At 41.4% G+C, this 22,186-nt stretch overlaps 1 long non-coding RNA gene across 1 annotated transcript in view; it reads right to left on the bottom strand.

Annotated features, from left to right (window-relative positions):
• Positions 1 to 22,186, bottom strand: part of LOC119853642 — a 112,606-nt gene that overhangs the window by 10,658 nt on the left and 79,762 nt on the right. The window contains exon 2 of the long non-coding RNA XR_005292157.1: positions 1,653 to 1,784. This is a non-coding gene — a long non-coding RNA (uncharacterized LOC119853642). The remainder of the gene's footprint in view (positions 1 to 1,652; positions 1,785 to 22,186) is intronic.

Raw genomic sequence — 22,186 nt, 5'->3', positions numbered from 1 at the left:
CTGGTTGCCAAGGAGAACGGATTCATGCCTTGCCTGTTGCCCATTCTCCTCCTCCTCCTCCTCCACAAAATCCTCCTCCCTGTTGTGTGAGACTCCCCGCTTGCAGGTGTCCACAGACAGTGGTGGGGTAGTGGTAGGGTCCCCCCAGAATACCATACAGCTGATCATAGAAGTGGCATGTATGGGGTTCTGACCAGGAGCGACCGTTTGCCTCCTTTGTCTTCTGGTAGGCTTGCCTGAGCTCCTTAACTTTCAAGAGGCACTGCTGTGTGTCCCTGTTGTAGCCTCTCTCTACCATACCCTGCGTGATTTTGGCAAATATATTAGCATTTCTTCTTTTTGATCAGAGTTCGGCCTGCACAGATTCTTCTTCCCATACAGCAATCAGATCCAGTGTCTCTCTTTTGGTCCATGCTGGAGCTCATTTGCGATTCTGGGGGGACTGCATGGTCACCTGTGCTGCTGAGCTCACCACGATGACCAAACAGGAAATGAAATTCAAAATTTCCGGGGGGTTTTACTGTGTACCTGGCTAGTGCATTGGAGTTAAAAGTGCTGTCCACAGCAGTCACATTGGAGCACTCTGGGATAGCTCCCGGAGGCCAATATAGTCAAATTGTGCCTGCAGTACCCCAAATTCGACCCAGCAAGGTCAATTTTAGTGCTACTCCCCTCGCCGGGGAGGAGTACAGAAGTTGATTATAAGAGCCCTTTAGGTTGACGGAACGGGGTTGGTTGTGTAGATGCATTCATTTTAAAATTGACCTAATGCGACTAAATTCGACCTAGCCCTGTAGTGTAGACCAGGGCTAACTCTTGTTGCTCAGGTGAGAAGTCACATAATATTTCCTTTCCATATTTTTATTTTCAGGGATTAACAATATGGGTGAACAAATTCATTTCTGGTTGAAATGAGCTAGAAATGATCATAGATCAGATTTGTGATGAATAAAACTTGGTGGTTTCTGTTCACAAGAGTTAATGCACAATATTTTCCAATTCCCTTACCACAGAGGGAGCTCTCCCTCAGTGCTTGTGGCCAGCTCTACTCCAAAAGGAAACAACAAAGCTCTATGTTCTCTCCTTCTCAGGGCATGAGCAAAAGTTAAAAGCCTTTGCCTTTTCTTTGACTGTCTATCACTTGCTTATTTCTTTTGCCTATGGCAGCTGGGTCTGGGAGGGTAAAAAGTCTCAGACCTATCTGCTCTTCAGGTACCCAACCCTCATGGAGGATCTGGGCCTTAGCCCTTCACTTTCTAGATTTACATGCCTGACAAGAAACATTGAGGCGTGGGTCTTGCCTGTACCTGGGCAACTGCAGCCACCTGGCCAGGGGCTCATGGGACCCAACTGGGTAGTATAGTCTCTCATATCATTTATATAGGCTTGCTTCACCTGAGTTTGATTTTGAACAAACATTCAACATGACAATTTTTTTCTTGATGGTTTGGATCAACAAAGGGGATATACAGTAATCAGTACAATTTTTTTAAATTACTGTCCTTTCTAGATTGCATCACCTGGAAAGTCAGCCACTGAAATCTTGCTAACTTCACATGTCCTGATAGGGCAATGGATGGTCCTTCAGTGAGACAGGTCTTATGTTATTTGAAACATCCTATATGAAAAGTTAAATCTTAAGAGGCACATACCTAACAATGGACAGCCAGTGGAACTCATTGAATGCAGGAATCATCCACTGATATGGGAACAAACTCTTGATCTGTCATGCTGTTGCATTCTGCTACCTTCTCTGCAGCCTTTTGTAGTTCTCAAGGGTAGGCCTAAATCAGAAGCATTACATTAATCCTGGTCCCAAAGGCATAGATTGCCATGATGAGATCTGAGTCCAATAGATAACTGCCATTAATGTACACTGCCAAATCCAGAGCCACCAGGCTAAACTCCCAGTCAAAAATGTCTCCTAGGGTGCATCCTGCAGCAGCCCATGAATAGAAAAGTAATTCACAGATCAATCAGTATCCTCCAGATTTCCCATATTTGGCAACATATTTCTTCTCCAGGTTGAGCTTTAATCAACACAAGCGGCAACAAAACCAACCATCCTGTGACTTAATACAGTGTTGTAAGGTAATACCTGTCATCAGCAACTAGTGCTTATGTGAAAGAATTAACAGTACCACTTCAGTGGAATGCCATCCACACAGGATGGTGATCAGTAGTTTCTAAAACAGCTAACAGTCCCAACATGAATACACTAAGTTGTATCTTTCAATATTCAAGAAAGACCATTTATCCCCTCATAGGATAACAGAGGTTAGCTCATTTGTGCACTATGGCAGACAAAAAACCAGACTCAAAGATACAGTAAAAATATTCTCTGCCCACTCAGTAGTTGTTTTGCACCTCGTAGACTTTAAAGTCAGAAGGGACCATCATGATTGTCTAGTCACCTACCTTCTTGGTTATTTTCCCTATAAAAGGGAGGCTGCAGACCAGATGGTGATCGAATAAAATGTCAGTGTCAGATGACTTTTGGAGTAGAGGCTGAACCTCAGTATTATTAATTTAAATGTATTTAGTCTTATTGGGCCAGATCTTCAGCTGGTGTAAAATGAGCATAGCTCTACTGACTTCAGCTCAGCTGTGCAGATTCATGGCAGCGGAGAATCTGACCCTTATTTTTAGATTTGAATTATTCCAGTAATTGTGTCAACAGATGGAAAATATAAGTGAAAAATCTCCCTCACTAGGACAAAAATCAGCACAAAAATATTCATCAGAAGAGAATGAATAAAACTCCAGCACTTACACTTTTCATTCCTTGGTGGAATGGGGGCACTTATGGTCATCTGCTTATGGCAAACAAGCAAAGAGGTGGGAGAAGGGGATGTAATTAAACAGTCCTTAATGAAATAGTTTTAGATGGCTTCTAAAACTCAGCTAATTATTGTTCAGTAAGGGTTATCTGTTTCCTCTGTGTTCATTTGGAATTGCGCTAAAATATTGGATGCATTTCTCAAGTAGCTTTGATCTAAGTCATATTTATAAACAAATTTCAAAACTTTTTGGATCATATTTATTTATACTTTTTTTCCTTAATGGCCTGATCCAGTTCCCACTGAATTCTCAATGGGAAGAATCCAATAACTTCAGTGTGAGCTAGATTGCTCTTTAATTTCACTCACAGATCTTTCAAAGCTGGTATCAATGCTGCAAATTCTGAAGTTAGCCCTTCTGTAATAAATATTCTCATTAGTTTTACATTTCCCCTTCCTTAGTATAAGCTCAGTGTGTCAGAACCTACTTTAGTGTAACTTGCCATAGCTCCATTGACTTCCATGGAATTATGCTGATATACACCAGTTGAGAATTTGGCTCAATAAGCATTATCACTTGCAGTGCATGGGTGTAAATAATCACAGAATTAGACCCCTATGCCAAGATCCAAAAATATATTTACGTGCCTAAATCCCAATTTTGGCTCCACTGCAATCCACAAAACTGCTCCTGAATCCAGTATATGTCTAAACTCACTCAGCATTTAAGTTTTAAGTGTTAAAGTTACCTTGGCACCTAAGTTTCTGCCTCTGGACATGGACACTTCTGCCTCACTCTAAGAGCAAGTTCTGTTTTATATTAAAGTCACAGATATTTAGGGAACTTTTGCTATCCACACACGTGCATAGTTCCAGAAATAATTGCCTCTCTTGCTATCTAGGTTTTCATACCAAACACATTTCTAGATGTCTGAGCATCTTACATTCTTCTGGTCAAACAAAAGCTCCCAAGGAGGAATTTTTGGACACACAAGGAGGAGGTATTGACAAGGAGTAGGGAAGTAATATTTTTTCCTCTCTTTTTCTAAGACAATTAAGGGAATACTGTGTCTAGTTCTGGGTAACATTTTTCAAAAGTGTCTCTGACTTAGAAGCCTAGGTCACTTTTTCAAAAATGACTTAAGTGCCTTTGTAGATATGGGCCTAGGGGCCTATGCCCCATTTTTAGGTGCCACTAATTAACAAACCCCCACTTGGCTGCCACCTAACCTCACTCAACACCTAATATTTTACCACAAAAGTCCCCTAAACACCTGAATTTCTGCCTCTGGGCATGCACGATAGCACCTCATTCTAACCACTTGGGCCTCTCAGCTAAGCTCCTGAGAGATCCACAAAGCAGGGGAAAATAGTTGTCCACCATCTTCCCTTTGGGCTCCATTCTAAAGCCAGCATGGGTGGTAGCACCTCCCTTATAAACTTTTAACCCAGTGTCTAAATCACTCACCCAGGATGTGGGAGACCCAGATTCAGTTTCCCCCTCTGCCTGACAGAGAGGGGATAGGAACACCTCCCACACCTCTCAAGAGCAAGATCTAACCACTGGACAATGAGATATTCTGATGTGGAGCTCCCTCAATCTCTCCAGTTGAAGCTGTTCCACTGTGGATAACTATGTATAGGGTCAGAGAGAGCGCAAGAATGACTGTGGTCCAGGGTTTAAGGGACACACCTTGGAAGAGGGAGGCCCAGGCCCCCTGCTCTGAAGATTCTTTATTTATCCACAGGGGAACAATTTCACCTGGAGAGACTGAGGGAGCCCCATATCAGACTAACCCATAGCTCAGTGGTTATGCCATGCTCCTGAGAGGGGTGGGAAACTGCTGTTCAAATCCTTTCTTTCCCGCTTAGGAACTGAATTTGGGTCTCCCACATTCTGAGTGGATGCTCTAACTACTGGGCTAAAAGTTATGATGGGCACCACTACCTCTTCCGACAACCAGATTTTGAATGGGACCTGAGCCAGCAGGTGGCCTATGAGCCAGATTGGGCCACTCACCCAAGACTGGCATCTTCCAGACTATCATCTCCTGCTCTGCAGATCATTCTGAGGCTTAAGAAAGAAAAAAACATCCAGGCGCCCAGAGTGAATGCCCTGAGCAAGAAACTTAGGCACCTTGGGTCTCTTTTGGAAAAAAATGAGTGAGTCTAGGTGCCTAGAGCAGTGGTTCTCAAACTTGTTCCGCCACTTGTGCAGGGAAAGCCCCTGGCGGGCTGGGCCAGTACGTTTACCTGCCACATCCACAGGTTCAGCGGATCGCGGCTCCCGGTGCTGCGGTTCACTGCTCCAAGCCAATGGGAGCTGCTGGAAGCGGCACGGGCTGAGGGAGGAATTACTGAGTGAAATTCTATGGTCCATGTTATGCAGGATGTCAGACTAGATGATCATAATCTTAAATTCTATGAATATATTCTGTAGAATTTGTTTATGTACAAGAAAATCCATGAGTATGTGGTGCAGTGTTGTCATACCCAAGTATCAAGGTGTTATTTATTTGGTTGCACAATATTAAAATAAGACAGTGACATCCTTCTAGATAACAGTAGAGTGTAGCATTTGATTAAGGTCATTTCCCTTCCTTCCTGTTACTACCCATTGGCTAATGCTTAACTGGTGGGCAAGAGAAGAGAAGTGAAGTTAATAAAAAGAACAGAATTAACTTGCACTCTATCCTGTCTTCTCTCTTTAATTCCATTTTTTTTAAAACAATCTAATCCTCAAAACTTTTCTTATATTTTGAAATACAGCTGTAAGGCTCAGGGCAAGGTTAATGTTCTCTTCTCTATGTCATATCTATGTACAGCCTGGCAGTCCAACACTGCTAGTGTTATCATACTGATTATATATATATATATATATATATATATATATATATATATATATATGGTAGGTCACATGCTAGTAACTCACTATAGGCTGAAAGTAGCATAGATCTAATTAAATCATTAATGGGTTTTCGACTCTTGTACTCTCTGAGTGACGGTTTAATAAGGCACTCTATATTGATCCTATAAATCAGAACCAAACTTCATCTTAACAAGATACATCTCAAGTGTGCTGAAAATTAGTTCCAAGGAAACTCAGTCCTTAAAATTTCCAGTGGCCAAACATTTCTATTTGTTTATACTAACTTATTTTATTACCTATATTTGAAAAGCCTGGCTCTGAATATGCTCTCTTCAGTGCAGCACATTAAGCAAAATACATTTACTTATGAAAATAAAAAACTAGATAAAAATAATGAAATGTTAGTTTCCTATTTGATAACTTCCTATGTCAAAAATAGTTTTGCATCCAGATATATAAAACAAAATCCCTCTGGATTAACCACATTCATCTTTATATTATACTCAATATTTATTAATTTAATATCTGTAAATTATCTTTATATTTATTATCTTTATATTTATTAATTTAATATCTGTAAATCTGTAATATCTGCAAATTTAATATCGGTAAAACAGCTCTCTTGGAATTAATTGGAACCTTTTGCTGCAAATGGAATAACTTAAAAGTGAGCCACAGAGCACACTTGTTCACTTTATTTAAGGTCTGTTTATATGTTTGAGTAAATCAGGCCCTGATCCAAAAAGCAATTGAGCACATGCTTTCAAGTTAACAGGTGTTAAAGTACTATGTTGGGCTGAAGTCTTAGGGCTTGTCTATACTACCCGCAGGATCAGCAGGTAGCAATCGATCCAGCAGGGGTCAATTTATTGCGTCTAGTATAGATAAAATAAAAAGACCGCTGAGCGCTCTCCTGTCAACTCCAGTACTCCACCAGAATGAGAAGCGCAAGTGGAGTTGACAGGAGAGCATCAGCTGTCGACTTACCACAGTGAAGACACTACGGTAAGTAGATCTAAGTACGTCGACTTCAGCTATACTATTCACGTAGCTGAAGTTGCGTATCTTAGATCGACCCCATGCAGTAGTGTAGACAAGCCCTTACTGAGGGACAGAGTCAAAGTAAGGCATAGGCATGAACACTGACTCTAATTATGTGACTTTATTTCTTTAACACCTGGAGGGCAAAACTTGGTTCGCTTCTAACACCACCTCTGAATCCCACAAAGTTCTTGACCTATTTTATTATTTTTAAGAGGGTAAGGGTACTACCTGAAAGGGGGTTTCAAAGAGGATGGCTCTAGACTGTTCTCAATGGTAGCAGGTGACAGAACGAGGAGTAATGGTCTCAAGTTGCAATGGGGGAGGTTTAGATTGGATATTAGGAAAAACTTTTTCACTAAGAGGGTGGTGAAACACTGGAATGCGTTACCTAGGGAGGTGGTAGAATCTCCTTCCTTAGAGGTTTTTAAGGTCAGGCTTGACAAAGCCCTGGCTGGGATGATTTAACTGGGACTTGGTCCTGCTTTGAGCAGGGGGTTGGACTAGATGACCTTCTGGGGTCCCTTCCAACCCTGATATTCTATGATTCTATGATTCTAAGGTGCTCACATACTTAAATATTTGTAGATTTATATGCAAAAACACCCAAAATAGTCAAGCTGACTGAATCTAAGTAAAAGAACAATGGAAATGTGACCAAAAAAGTCTGTACTAGAGCTGGTCAAAACTGAGGGAGGAAAGTTGCATTAAAATAATTTAATTTTTAAATTCAAAACATTTCATATAGCTCTCATCTGTACCTAAGATCCAGTGAATAACATGAAAGAGTTAATACTCACCTATGCTTAACATGGATATTGGAGATACTACAATATTTCTCTGTACATGCCAAGAATAACTGTGGTTATTCAGAGTTAACAGAGGCCACTGTGTGGTTATTGTTGGGTATTGTGAATTCTGACTTCCTAAATGACTGTTACAAACCAGCTCAGTACCCCTTGTACAATCACAGGCTTGATATAGGTTGCTGGGTCCCATGTGCTTCCGAGATAACTGGATCTGGCTAGAATTTAGCCACTGTTTCTAATTCTCAAAAAAAGAAAAGGAGTACTTGTGGCACCTTGGAGACTAACAAATTTATTTGAGCATAAGTTTTCGTGAGCTACAGCTCACTTCATCGTCCAAATTCATCGTCATTGTTAGTCTCTAAAGTGGCACAAGTACTCCTTTTCTTTTTGCAAATACAGACTAACACGGCTGCTACTCTGAAACCTGTTTCTAGTTCTGAGATGTTAGGGAATGCTCCTGAGCTAACACCTTTGTCTGAGATCCTTCCATAGACTGTCCAGTTGCCGTAAACCCCCAAACCATCTTGGATCCCATGTCAATCTTCTCCCAGCCCATGTCATTTACACATGCTCCCTCAGAGCTCTAATCACAGCCATGGGCATTCTGGGCGAACTTGTTTAACCCTTGGGTGACAGAACGCCAGGAAAGAAAGGAACATAGGCTTAGCAAAGGAATTCCTTAAGAGCATTGACTTTATTCTGAAAGGACCTGAGAGTTACAGGTCTGTGGAAATAAAAGTCCTCAGATGTACAGCACCCTCCTTTCCCTTCCTCCTCCCTGTTAGAATAAGCTCACCACTTCATGATTCAATGATTCATCTGTATTACAGCCCAGGCAGAGTCCTGATTTACTCTCTCTCTCCCTCTATCTCTCAAGATTTTCTTTCATGTAGCAATGGTCACCCCTCTGTCCAGAGTAGGATCCCACTCTTAACTAAGGCCCCAGCTTTGTGCCATGTACTCCAAGTCCAAACAATGAAGTTCCATATCAAACAGTCATTCTTGCTCCTCACCCAAACCTGACACTTTTTCTGGACACCTATGGAGAAAGTCTAGTGGTCTATGGCATGGGTGGGGAACCTCTGGCCAGCGGGCTGGATCCAGCCCACTGCTTAATTTCATCCAGCCCATGGCAAGTCTCTGTGCTGTGGGCTGTAAGCCTCAAACCTTGGCGCTCCCCTGTGGGGCTGGAGCCATGAGTCCAGTTACCTCCGCATAGCTCCCGGAAGTGACTGGCATGTCCTGCAGACCCTAGGAGCAAAGTTCTCCATACTGCTCCCAGTGCTGGCTCCACAGCTCCCATTGGCCAGGAACCACAGCCAATGGGAGCTGCTGGGGTTGGCGTATGGGCACGGGCAGTGTGCACCATGCAGAGCCTCCTGGCCCCTCTGCCTATGAGCCAGATATGGCGGCCACTTCTGGGGAACAGCACAGAGCCAGGGTGGGCAGGGAGCCTGCCTTAGCCCTGCTGACCAGGAGCCGCCTAAAGTAAGCACTGCCTGGCCAGAATCTGCACCCCAAACCCCTGCCTCAGGTCAGAACCCCCTCCTGCACCCTAACTCCATCCCAGAGCCCACACCCTGCACTCTCTCCCACACCACAACCCTCTATCCCAGCCCTGAACCCCCTCCTGCACCCTAACTCTCTCCAAGAGCCCATCCCTCACCTCCAGTCCTGAGCCTGCCCCCACACTCCAAACCCTTTGACATGGCTCAGAGCCCCCTCCAACACCCCAACCCCCTGCCCCAGGCCAGAGCCCCCTCCCACACCCTGAACCCCTAATTTCTGCCCCAAGAGCCTAGGGGAAGCTCCTAGCCTCCTCCCTCTACCCCTGAGGGGTTGTGTGTGGCCCGCGACTGATTTTTTTCTGTGGGTGTCAAGGTTCCTTCCACACTCTGAACTCTAGGGTACAGATGTGGGGACCTGCATGAAAGACCCCCTAAGCTTATTCTTACCAGCTTAGGTTAAAAACTTTCCCAAGGTACAAACTTTGCCTTGTCCTTGAACAATATGCTGCCACCACCAAGCATTTTAAACAAAGAACAGGGAAAGAGACCACTTGGAGATGTCTTCCCCCAAAATATTCCCCCCCCAAGCCCTACACCCCTTTCTTGGGGAAGGCTTGATAAAAATCCTCACCAATTGGTACAGGTGAACACAGACCCAAATCCTTGGATCTTAAGAACAATGAAAAAGCAATCAGGTTCTTAAAAGAAGAATTTTATTTAAAGAAAAGGTAAGAGAATCACCTCTGTAAAATCAGGATGGTAAATACTTTACAGGGTAATCAGATTCAAAACATAGAGAATCCTTCTAGGCAAAACCTTAAATTACAAAAAGACACAAAAACAGGAATATACATTCCCTCCAGCACAGCTTATTCCTCCAGCACAGCTTATTTTACAAGCCATTAAACAAAAAAATCTAACGCATTTTCTAGCTAGATTACTTACTAACTTTACAGGAGTTGTAAGGTTTGCATTCCTTGCATTTTGTTCCTAGCAAAAACATCACACAGACAGACCAAACCCTTTGTCCCCTGCCCCCCTCCACATTTGAAAGAATCTTGTCCCCTCATTGGTCATTTTGGGTCAGGAGCCAGCAAGGTTACCTTAGTTTCTTAACCCTTTACAGGTGAAAGGATTTTGCCTCTGTCCAGGAGGGATTTTATAGCACTGTATACAGAAAGGTGGTTACCCTTCCCTTTATATTTATGACAGTGGATCAGTGGCCCCGATAGAAAAAAGGTTCCCTACCTCTGATCTATGGAAATGGACCACCTTTAAGAATCTCTGAAAGTGAACAGCCTCAGACTGCTGCTTGGTTACTCTTAGTGATGGCCCTTTAATGGGATGTTGAATACCCTTCCTGGTCAGGGCAGCTGTCTGGAAGCCAGCAGCACCATCCTCTCCTGCATTCAAATTAGACAGCCTCAGTACTAACCCTTTAACACTGGAACAGCACATATTATACTACAGACTCCCTAGTTTTATACAGATCTATCCCACTGTCACAGCAGCCACCATCCATCCTGAGATTCATTTGTACAATTGTAGTCTCTCTTACTATTTTTCACTACAATCTTTGGAAGCATTTAAGTGCTGAGATTATAAACTGTCTGGGGCACGGACCTTTTGTTAGTATCGTTAAACGTATTTGTGAAGTGAACTGCTACTGCACTACACATTATAAATAATAATGTGGGCAAGCATGCAAAGACAATACAAAGGGAAGGGTTAGTGAATTCAAATGCAGTGAAACATTCTCACAAAGGCCACTCTTAGCCAACAAGTAAACTCCATATGAAAAGGGTTTGCTCATGGAAATTATAATCCATCTTGGGTGATGGCATCTTTTCCTTCAAACCACTAATAATGCCTACAAAACTGGATCATATTCAGCTACTGCTGGGTATAGGTCAACTATTAGTCTCTCTGGCCATGTACCTAGCACACATTGGCATGGGAAGAATTGAGGAGTATCATCCCACAGCCTTTAGGTTCTACATCTTTTGTCTTATTGAACAGTTAGATACTATTTTCAGTGCTTTTGGCCACTGAATTCCTGCATATGATGTGTACAATAAAAGAAAGTAGTAAGTATAATAGGAGGCTTAAAAATACACTGGGGGCCTAAATATTAGTCTCTCCATTACTTGTTTGGTCTATTTTAGGTTCATATTGAAAGAGAAAGTCAAATCCAAACCTCATACTTCTTTCTCTTTATTAACTCATATTTGCAGATGAACTAAGTGAAATTCTATATCATCTAAAAGTAGTCAAAAAGTTAACTCATCTATTTGCATTTTTTAAATCAATGCAAAATGTTTATATAATGGCAAATATGTTTAGAGAACACTGGCATATTTGCAAATTACTCTATTTTTGATTCAGGAAGAAAAAGTAAAACCTCAAGCATGGTACAACCACGGGCACACTGAAATACAGGTCTGAAAATTTTACAGCAACATCTATTTTGTAATTCTCCCATTAACATGGTCTGACAGACATTTTTGACATAGGATTATGTGTGTGTTTTGCATAAATGCATTTCTTGGCACTGATTGCATTAGACTTCAAATAAGCAATTTATAAAAATTAAAGTGGCTACTAATTTTGATTGCAGTTTAGATTTACTTTAATCATATGGTAACTTTTGACAGAATATTTATCACAGCAGTTTTCTTTGAAGTTTTTCCTCTATATTAAGGGATTTATTCTGTTGAAGTATACACAATTCTTGTAGCATCAGTGGGAGTTGAGTGTGTACATCAAAGGTATAACACTTTTATATGTCTAATAAGATCATAGAATCTATTTTAGAAAGTATGCTTAAAATGTACTTACAACAAAAAGTGTTCTTTACTATCTTCTACAGAATTATAAGCGTACATTTGCTTAACTTTTGTCTAGGATCCTTTCCATAGTTTAAGATGTCTGCCATTTAAGCTTTAAATTTTAGCTTTTATATGCACATAATGTAACGTAATGACAGTAATCCACTGAAATAGATAATCCATTTCTGAATTATACTAGCTGCTCCAAGCTGTATGCAATTGTGCAGAGCATGGTACATAACTGGAAATGCAGTGTATCCCAAAAGTTGCTAATAATGTAAATCTTTGCAATGGGGATTAAGGGAGTTAGGCACCTAGGATATATTTTAAAGTGTCAAATGGCACTTGTCTCTCATTGAATATCAATGGGAGTTAGGAGCTTAAATGCCACTTGTACTTTTGAAAAAAATCTACCTCCCAGATTGTCCCTTTGAAAATTCTTGCTTCACTGGTTTATCACTTATTACTGCCCTCATTCAGTTGCAGGACATGGAAGTTACACTGTGGCTGTGCTTGGATGTCAAGCTCCATCCTACCCCCATGTACTTTTAAAACAAATTATTCCAAAAATCCCAAATTTGCTTGTAGATTCTGCATTCTAGAATAAGATGTTGCCTTTCAGTGCAAGAAATGACTGTAAAAATATTTCTATGGAGAGATGGTTGTAGCTTCTTTATTGTACCCTGAGCTGCTTCATGGTCAGATGCTCGAACACTTCATTTTGGAAGTTAACCCAATTTATTTTGAATGAAGTAGCAGTAAATGAGAGCATCATGGTCAAAGCTTTAATTTTATTGATGCAGTCATTTTCAAGAAAGCACAGATTTCCCTTGATTTTATGGTCTTTGCTCTATAGGGTCATACATGCACAGACGAAAAACAAAAAATATGAGACCTTGTGAAGATCCAGCATAAAGAGGGGAAAATACATTATAAGGTGCACCCAATTAATAATCCATTAGCTTTAGAACTGTGCATCATATTCACCTATGAACAAATCCCTTTGGGCATGGGATTCTATTGGTTAGTGGTGCTGTGGGTGGGGAAGAGCTTAGTTTTTCAGCTCTGTTACAGGTTGGATTCAAAGAAATGGATTTTTAGAGATGTTAGGTGTTAATGTTAAATGTTTGCACATTGGTATAATGTTTAATTTACCAATTTGTGCTTTCCGTGCAAGAGCTGAACAGTCCAGATTATGTCTTTACTCCTGTCAGTGTCATATATATATATATATATATATGGAAACTAACTCCTGGATCTCCTTGTACTCTCTCTCCCAGAGATATGTCAAAACCAAAAGTAAAGCCCATGACGAAGCAGAAAAGCACACACACTTATGGAAAAGCTTCCTATCCTCTCACCCTGAATAAATAAAAGGAGAGGAGCATGGGCTTTGCAGGTCTCAATTTTATTATTTTCCAAGCAATCACCCTAACTTAAATATAAAGGAAGCAAACTTGCAGGTCCAATTTTGGCCTTCCTATGACATTGGTTAGAAAAATCAATTTGAATAATTGTCTTCAAGCACAGCTGTCCACATCATGCTAGCTATAACTAATTATAACACTGTTATAAAGGAAACAAAAGCCTTGTTCTCTTTGTCAGAGAAACCATGCTAGACTCCTGCCAGGAACAACTGTGCATGAAGAGTGGAGATGCCCAGGTTACATTAATTTGCCAAAAACAGAACAGGCAGTGCATCTAGATGACAATTGTAGTTGTTCTGTGTATGGAGCCTCTACTGCAGCCTCGCATAAAACTGATGGTAGGATTTAGTCTAGCCAGTTTTCACTTTGACACATACAGAGAGAGTCTGCTCCATTCTCCCACTGAATTCAATGGAAACATTCTGATTAGTTTTAAAAAGGGAGAGCGCTGAGTCCAGAAGCAGCAAATCTTCCAACAGTTTATATGCAAGTAACTCTTCAGGCTAAATATTTGGACTAGAAATCTCAGAGGGATACTCGTTCTTAGGAGATTTATGGCACTACAGTTTCTGATCATGGTTGGAAATGCTTTTTTGAGCATTTCTCTCAAATTTCATTTTGACCAAAATGTGGAAGTGAAAAGGCTTCTGAAAGTGACAAAAAACAAAAACAAACAAAACTGAAAAACTTTCAGAATCTTAAATTTCCAGTCCAAGCTCATCACTTCTAAAAGCTCAAAGGTTTGGGCAGTATCTCTCATTACAAGAGAGAGAGAACTTATCTTTCAGATTTCAGAGTAGCAGCCGTGTTAGTCTGTATTCACAAAAAGAAAAGGAGTTCTTGTGGCAGCTTAGAGACTAACAAATTTATTAGAGCATAAGCTTTCGTGAGCTACAGCTCACTTCATCAGATGCATTTGGTGGAAAAAACAGAGGAGAGATTTATATACACACACACAGAGAACATGAAACAATGGGTTTATCATACACACTGTAAGGAGAGTGATCACTTAAGATAAGCCATCACCAGCAGCAGGGGGGGGAAAGGAGGAAAACCTTTCATGGTGACAAGCAAGGTAGGCTAATTCCAGCAGTTAACAAGAATATCAGAGGAACAGTGGGGGGTGGGGTGGGAGGGAGAAATATCATGGGGAAATAAGTTTCAGAGTAGCAGCCGTGTTAGTCTGTATTCGCAAAAAGAAAAGGAGTACTTGTGGCACCTTAGAGACTAACAAATTTATTAGAGCATAAGCTTTCGTGAGCTACAGCTCACTTCATCGGATGCATGGGGAAATAGTTTTACTTTGTGTAATGACTCATCCATTCCCAGTCTCTATTCAAGCCTAAGTTAATTGTATCCAGTTTGCAAATTAATTCCAATTCAGCAGTCTCTCGTTGGAGTCTGTTTTTGAAGCTTTTTTGTTGAAGTATAGCCACTCTTAGGTCTGTGATCGAGCGACCAGAGAGATTGAAGTGTTCTCCAACTGGTTTTTGAATGTTATAATTCTTGACGTCTGATTTGTGTCCATTCATTCTTTTACGTAGAGACTGTCCAGTTTGGCCAATGTACATGGCAGAGGGGCATTGCTGGCACATGATGGCATATATCACATTGGTAGATGCGCAGGTGAACGAGCTTCTGATAGTGTGGCTGATGTGATTAGGCCCTATGATGGTATCCCCTGAATAGATATGTGGACAGAGTTGGCAACGGGCTTTGTTGCAAGGATAGGTTCCTGGGTTAGTGGTTCTGTTGTGTGGTGTGTGGTTGCTGGTGAGTATTTGCTTCAGATTGGGGGGCTGTCTGTAAGCAAGGACTGGTCTGTCTCCCAAGATCTGTGAGAGTGATGGCTCGTCCTTCAGGATAGGTTGTAGATCCTTGATGATGCGTTGGAGAGGTTTTAGTTGGGGGCTGAAGGTGATGGCTAGTGGCGTTCTGTTGTTTTCTTTGTTGGGCCTGTCCTGTAGTAGGTGACTTCTGGGTACTCTTCTGGCTCTGTCAAATCTGTTTCTTCACTTCAGCAGGTGGGTATTGTAGTTGTAGGAATGCATGATAGAGATCTTGTAGGTGTTTGTCTCTGTCTGAGGGGTTGGAGCAAATGCGGTTATATCGTAGTGCTTGGCTGTAGAGAATAGATCAAGTGGTATGATCTGGATGAAAGCTAGAGGCATGTAGGTAGGAATAGCGGTCAGTAGGTTTCCGATATAGGGTGGTGTTTATGTGACCATTGCTTATTAGCACCGTAGTGTCCAGGAAGTAGATCTCTTGTGTGGACTGGTCCAGGCTGAGGTTGATGGTGGGATGGAAATTGTTGAAATCATGGTGGAATTCCTCAAGAGCTTCTTTTCCATGGGTCCAGATGATCAAGATATCATCAATGTAGCGCAAGTAGAGTAGGGGCATTAGGGGACGAGAGCTGAGGAAGCGTTGTTCTAAGTCAGCCATAAAAATGTTGGCATACTGTGGGGCCATGCGGGTACCCATCGCAGTGCCGCTGATTTGAAGGTATACATTGTCACCAAATGTGAAATAGTTATGGGTCAGGACAAAGTCACAAAGTTCTGCCACCAGGTTAGCCGTGACAGTATCGGGGATACTGTTCCTGACGGCTTGTAGTCCATCTTTGTGTGGAATGTTGGTGTAGAGGGCTTCTACATCCATAGTGGCTAGGATGGTGTTTTTAGGAAGATCACCAATGGACTGTAGTTTCCTCAGGAAATCGGTGGCGTCTCGAAGATAGCTGGGAGTGCTGGTAATGAAGGGCCTGAGGAGGGAGTCTACATAGCCAGACAATCCTGCTGTCAGAGTGCCAATGCCTGAGATGATGGGGCGTCCAGGATTTCCAGGTTTATGGATCTTGGGTAGCAGATAGAATACCCCAGGTCGGGGCTCCAGGGGTGTGTCTGTGCGGATTTGTTCTTGTGCTTTTTCAGGGAGTTTCTTGAGCAAATGCTGTAGTTTCTTTTGGTAACTCTCAGTGGGATCAGAGGGTAATGGCTTGTGTGTGTATATATAAATCTCTCCTCTGATTTTTCCACCAAATGCATCCGATGAAGTGAGCTGTAGCTCACGAAAGCTTATGCTCTAATAAATTTGTTAGTCTCTCAGGTGCCACAAGTACTCCTTTTCTTTTTGCGAATACAGACTAACACCGCTGCTACTCTGATACATAGAGAATATGAAACAATGGGTGTTACCATACAAACTGTAACCAGAGTGATCACTTAAGGTGAGCTATTATCAGCAGGAGAGCGGGGTGGCGGGGGGGGAACCTTTTGTAGTGATAATCAAGATGGGCCATTTCCAGCAGTTGACAAGTACATCTGAGGAACAGTGGGGAGTGGGGGGGGGGTAAACATGGGGAAATAGTTTTACTTTGTGTAATGACCCATCCACTCCCAGTCTTTATTCAAGCCTAAGTTAATTGTATCAAGTTTGCAAATTAATTCCAATTCAGCAGTCTCTCATTGGAGTCTGTTTTTGAAGTTTTTTTGTTAAAGTATTGCCCCTTTTAGGTCTGTAATCGAGTGACCAGAGAGATTGAAGTGTTCTCCAACTGGATTTTGAATGTTATAATTCTTGATGTCTGATTTGTGTCCATTTATTCTTTTACATAGAGACAGTCCAGTTTGACCAATGTACAATGCAGAGGGGCATTGCTGGCACATGATGGAATACATCACATTGGTAGATGCGCAGGTGAATGAGCCTCTGATAGTGTGGCTGATGTGATTAAGCCGTAAGATGGTGTCCCCTGAATAGATATGTGGACAGAGTTGGCAACGGGCTTTGTTGCAAGGATATGTTCCTGGGTTAGTGGTTCTGTTGTGTGGTGTGTGGTTACTGGTGAGTATTTGCTGAAAGTGGCCTTCCTTGATTTTGATTATCACTACAAAAGGCCCCCCCCCACCCTCCTGCTGGTAATAGCTCACCTTAAGTGATCACTCTGGTTACAGTGTGTATGGTAACACCCATTGTTTTATGTTTTCTATGTATATAAATCTCTGTATTTTCCAGTGAATGCATCTGATGAAGTGAGCTGTAGCTCACGAAAGCTTATGCTCAAATAAATTTGTTAGTCTCTAAAGTGCCACAAGTACTCCTTTTCTTTTTATCTTTCAGAGCATATCTCACTATATATCTTGGTGTGCTAGTTCTCATCTAAACTACTCTTCAGCTGAACTTCTTGAACAAGAGTCAGCATTCTCACCAGAGGAGCCCTGATGCTGGAGTGACAGCCTCTTGCAGTCCACCAGAGCTGGACACATTGGAGATGTGGTGATATAGTGTCTGGAAGGGCATTGCTTTTAATCAGGAAGTGGGTATTAGTAATGCTAGGGACTGATCTTTCTAGTGCCCATTTTGTTTGTAATTGTTATTAATGGGGCCAGGATGATTGTGATATAAAATTCTTAGTGATAGATTGAAACTCTGCCACACACAGGGTGCAAAAGCTCCCTTACCCTTGTCATTGGGCTACTATCTTCACCCAAGGTAGCAGTGTGTGGGGCAGGGGAGAACAGTCTCCTCAGGGCTGCATTCCCCCTTTTGCACAGGTGAGCAGTGAGTAGGTAGTTCTTGGCTCCTCTTCCGTCACATGATGGCAAGCACTGCTGCACCGAAGGGAGAACTTGTGCAAGGTAGGCACAGATTACTACCCCCTTGGAGGGAACCAGGATTCATATTGTGACCCTCTCAGCCACAAACATTACAGGAAAAACCCATTTCGCTGAGCCTGCATTATCTGGCTCTCTGTATTAACTGAACCAGGGTTGGGGGGCTCAGCTTGCCCATTCTCCTTATTATCCAAATTAGATAATAAATGGTCCCAATTAGATCAGATAAACAGGGTTCCCCTGTATTTAGAGTACAAAGCACCAGTTACATAGGAATTAGTTGTCCCAACTAATACTGAATATATGCATAGTAACTGTCTTCCTAATACTTATATGCATCAATGGACATCAGCTCACTCCCTCAGCAAGGATACTGGAATCCTACAAATGCAACATACCTCAGCTCAAATATCAATATTTAGACAAGAATATTAAATACTGTAAACAAATAGAGGGGAACTGAATACAGAATCTCCTCTATGTTGCCTTTTGCTATTATCCATCTGAAAATGCTACTCTAGTTTCTGCTATAGGACAAGACGGTGTTCTCACTGTACAAGGTTAGACAAGTTAGACAAAGGGACTGGGGTCACATCTGAGAAACTTGAACATTCCTTAGTCATCAAATATCACTTGCAAGCTTCCATGCAACACTTGGGCTAAGGCTTAGATGGCTAGCACAAGGACATCACCTTCAGAAAGGCTTTTAGCAGTAGAGTTTTCATGGTGTGTGATATATTGTTCCATGATGATGAACAAAGAAAGGATGAAAATCAAAGGTTTCCCTTTTTAAAAAAAGAACTTTCAATATGTTGATTAAAGAGAAAAGGTGGGTGAAGTAATATCTTTTAAGAGATAAAAAATAACTATCACCCATATGCAAAACATTTTTCACAAAATTATCATCCATATCAGAGCTCTCAGTCCTCATCCTCAAAGGAAATCTGCACAACACCTTCAAAAGATGAGCCTGGGAGCTTAAATTCATAACTTTGCTAGATTCTAAAAATCATGATTTTAATAAAGACATTGCAGTCATGGCTTATTGCAACAATCTGTAACACACTAACTCTCTTTTTTGTCCTGTGACTGAAGAGGTGTTAACTGACCACATCACCTTGAATGGGCTCTTACAATTTTGTTAACTGCTTATGCTAAACAATCTCTTCCGCATTGTATTTAGCTGACACACTCTCCCTTTTCAGGCCTGAAGAAGAGCTCTATGCAGTTTAAAAGCTTGTCTATTTTACCAGCGGAAGTTGATCCACTAAAAGATATTACCTCACCCATCTTCTTTTCTAATATTCTGAGACCAACATGGTTACGCCACTGCTGCAAATAAATATGTTGATTGTTTTATAATAGTGTGATTCTGGCAAACTGGGTGCCAGCTCTCGTCAAGTCTGTAGGCATCAGCTGAGCACTAAAATCCATAGCTGGAAACCAGACCAGTTCATCTATATGTAAAACTATTTCCCCATGGTATTTCTCCCCCCCACCCCACCCCCCACTGTTCCTCTGATATTCTTGTTAACTGCTGGAATTAGCCTACCTGCTTGTCACCATGGAAGGTTTTCCTCCTTTCCCCCCCCTGCTGTGGGTGATGGCTTATCTTAAGTGATCACTCTCCTTACAGTGTGTATGATAAACCCATTGTTTCATGTTCTCTGTGTGTGTGTATATAAATCTCTCCTCTGTTTTTTCCACCAAATGCATCCGATGAAGTGAGCTGTAGCTCACGAAAGCTTATGCTCTAATAAATTTGTTAGTCTCTAAGGTGCCACAAGTACTCCTTTTCTTTTTGCATCTATATGTTAATATTGTTCAAGATAGGTGTTTAGTGCTTCAACTCTATAAAATGCTTGTAAATAGTGCATGATCAGTCTTATGTGTAATGTCTGCATTCCATGCTACAAAGTAAAAAATATAAATTTGTTTTTAATTGTAAAAATGCCTGGTCTGACCTTGTGAACTCAGATGGAAAGAGTGGTTTCCCTGCCCATCCAGGAGGTCTATCAAATTAAGTGGGACCATGTTGGACAAAAAGCTTTGTTGATTGCCCCCATCCACCCATGGAGAAGTATGTGCAGAAAGCCTTGTCCCATTGATTGAAATGCTGGAAGATGGAATTAAAGATTGATTTTTCCATTTCTTTGCTGTTTGGACTCTTACAAGGGCTGAAGCTAAGAAACAAAAAGCAGAGATTCCCAGGGTCAGCCCTACAAAGACATTCAATGCTGACAGATTATTGGTTCCAAAAAGTGACAGAGATGTATAAATTGAAGTCATTTGTGCATATATGTTGCCTGCTTTAACTTGTAAATCTTTTTCCTAGTTAATAAATCCTTAGTTTCCTATAGGATCGGCTACAGGCATTGTCTTTTAAATGAAATCTAAGGTACAAATTGACCTGTAGTAAGTGACTGGTCTCTTGGGACTGGGGGTAACCTGAATATTGTCATTTTTGGTTTAAATGACCATTTATCACTACGTCCACTTTGCCTGAATGGTAAGATAGACTGAAGAGCCCAGGGCTACTGTCTCTGTCTCCATGGTAGGACTGTTACAGTGATCCAGGACTTCACATTTGTTACTGGTGAAACCTAATTATAGAACATAATATTTTAGGGTGTCTGACCTGTTTTTGACAGTCTACTCTGAAGACAGTGTGACAGTATGGGAAATTTGAAACACAATGAAACACTGCACATGAAGCCCTCCTTTTCTGGTGGTTGCTTGGTACCCATCTTTATGGTTTGAGAGGAAAACCAGTATATAGACTATGCTTTGCAGCGTGTGGCTCAAGATTTTAATTTTTGAACACACTGCAAGGTAGCAAGTGGTTGAGGAAGGAGTCCTGCATGTTTTACAAAGTTAGCTGGAGGCAGTTTTAACCTGATGCATCTTAACAGCTCCACAGCTACTGAAGGCAGCTCCAAAACCATAGAGAAAAGGTTAACCTAGACCTCTAAAAGATGAAGCTGCAGCAATATTCTGGTGGAATCTAGAGACAGCTCCAAACTGTGGAATTTACATTCATTATTTGCAAGGTAGCACATTTTATAAGTCTTACAGAGAAGAACCATCCCAAAATTCAGTAGTTTAGATAAAATGAAACCAAACAGCCAAACTCATGCTTAATATAGGTGATAAGATGAGACAAAACCCAAACAACCATGTATTACCCATAATTTGTTCAGATCTATAGACATTTATCTCCAGAACTTCAGTGGATTGGATAAAATGGAGTGCAGATCTGGATTTTGCTTTTGAAAAACCAAAGCCAAATTATATCCTCAGACCATCAGTCCCACATGTGGGTAGGGGGGTTGAAATCACCAGCCCTGCATGTGGGCAGGCTTTGGGCCAGCCCCAGATGCCAGTGGGGAAGGGGATCTCAGGTTGGCCCTGCACCGGCAGGAAGGACATGGGGTGGCCCTGCACAGGGGTTCTGGCATCTTTCTCAACTTGGAAGAGCATTGTTTCCTTGTGTCTGTCTAGTGATGGATGCCAGTGATGGCTTCTGTCTTTGCTTATATCTTTCAAAATTCAAAAACTATTTCAAGAGTCCAGATGACCTCATGTGGTTTTTCCCTTCCTGTGGGCTTCTTATACCCTGTATGTAAATGGGGCTTCCACTGTTTCTCATTCCACCATGCTTAAATTTACATTGGAGTCAGGTAAATAGCTGCCTTCACTCCTGTCTTGGAAGGAACCTTAAGCATATGTCATTAGGTATCCATATTTCCACATGCACAGTATTAACACATACATTTCACAATGATATTCCTCATCGAGACTTGACTCTATACACTCTTATAATACAGTAATATCATACTCAAATCAGGTTATTCAATTTCTTAACACTTGAGTTTCAGGCCCTCCTCCCCCCATCTTTATAGACCAGTAAACCTTTGAAACAAAACAGATTCTTCTGAGAGTTACCCCTCAAAAGTAAAATTGATTGAAGGTGTGAGGAAGGTAAGATGGAGTCTTGCGGTGAAGGAAGCTGTATATTATGCTAACAAATGGTGGAAGAAATAACAGCTTTGTTTACCGAATATATAAACATGGATCTTCATTGTCTTTCCCTGAAGATCAGGCTAGTTAGGGAATAAAATATACATCCCAAATCCCCGACATACCTGGTTCAAACACAGTCATAATTCTAGTATATAGCCATAAACTTTAATACCCACTGCATACAGACACCACACAAAAATATTAATGATCAATGAGTTATTAGTTATGAAATGGTACCTCAAGGCATATTTTGTACAAAGATTATTACAATAGTGTGTACGGTGT

Source organism: Dermochelys coriacea, chromosome 3 (assembly GCF_009764565.3).
Source record: "Dermochelys coriacea isolate rDerCor1 chromosome 3, rDerCor1.pri.v4, whole genome shotgun sequence".
Lineage (NCBI taxonomy): Eukaryota > Metazoa > Chordata > Testudines > Dermochelyidae > Dermochelys > Dermochelys coriacea.
The sequence above is the reverse complement of the archived record's forward strand: the minus strand, read 5'-3'. Positions and strand labels throughout refer to the sequence as shown.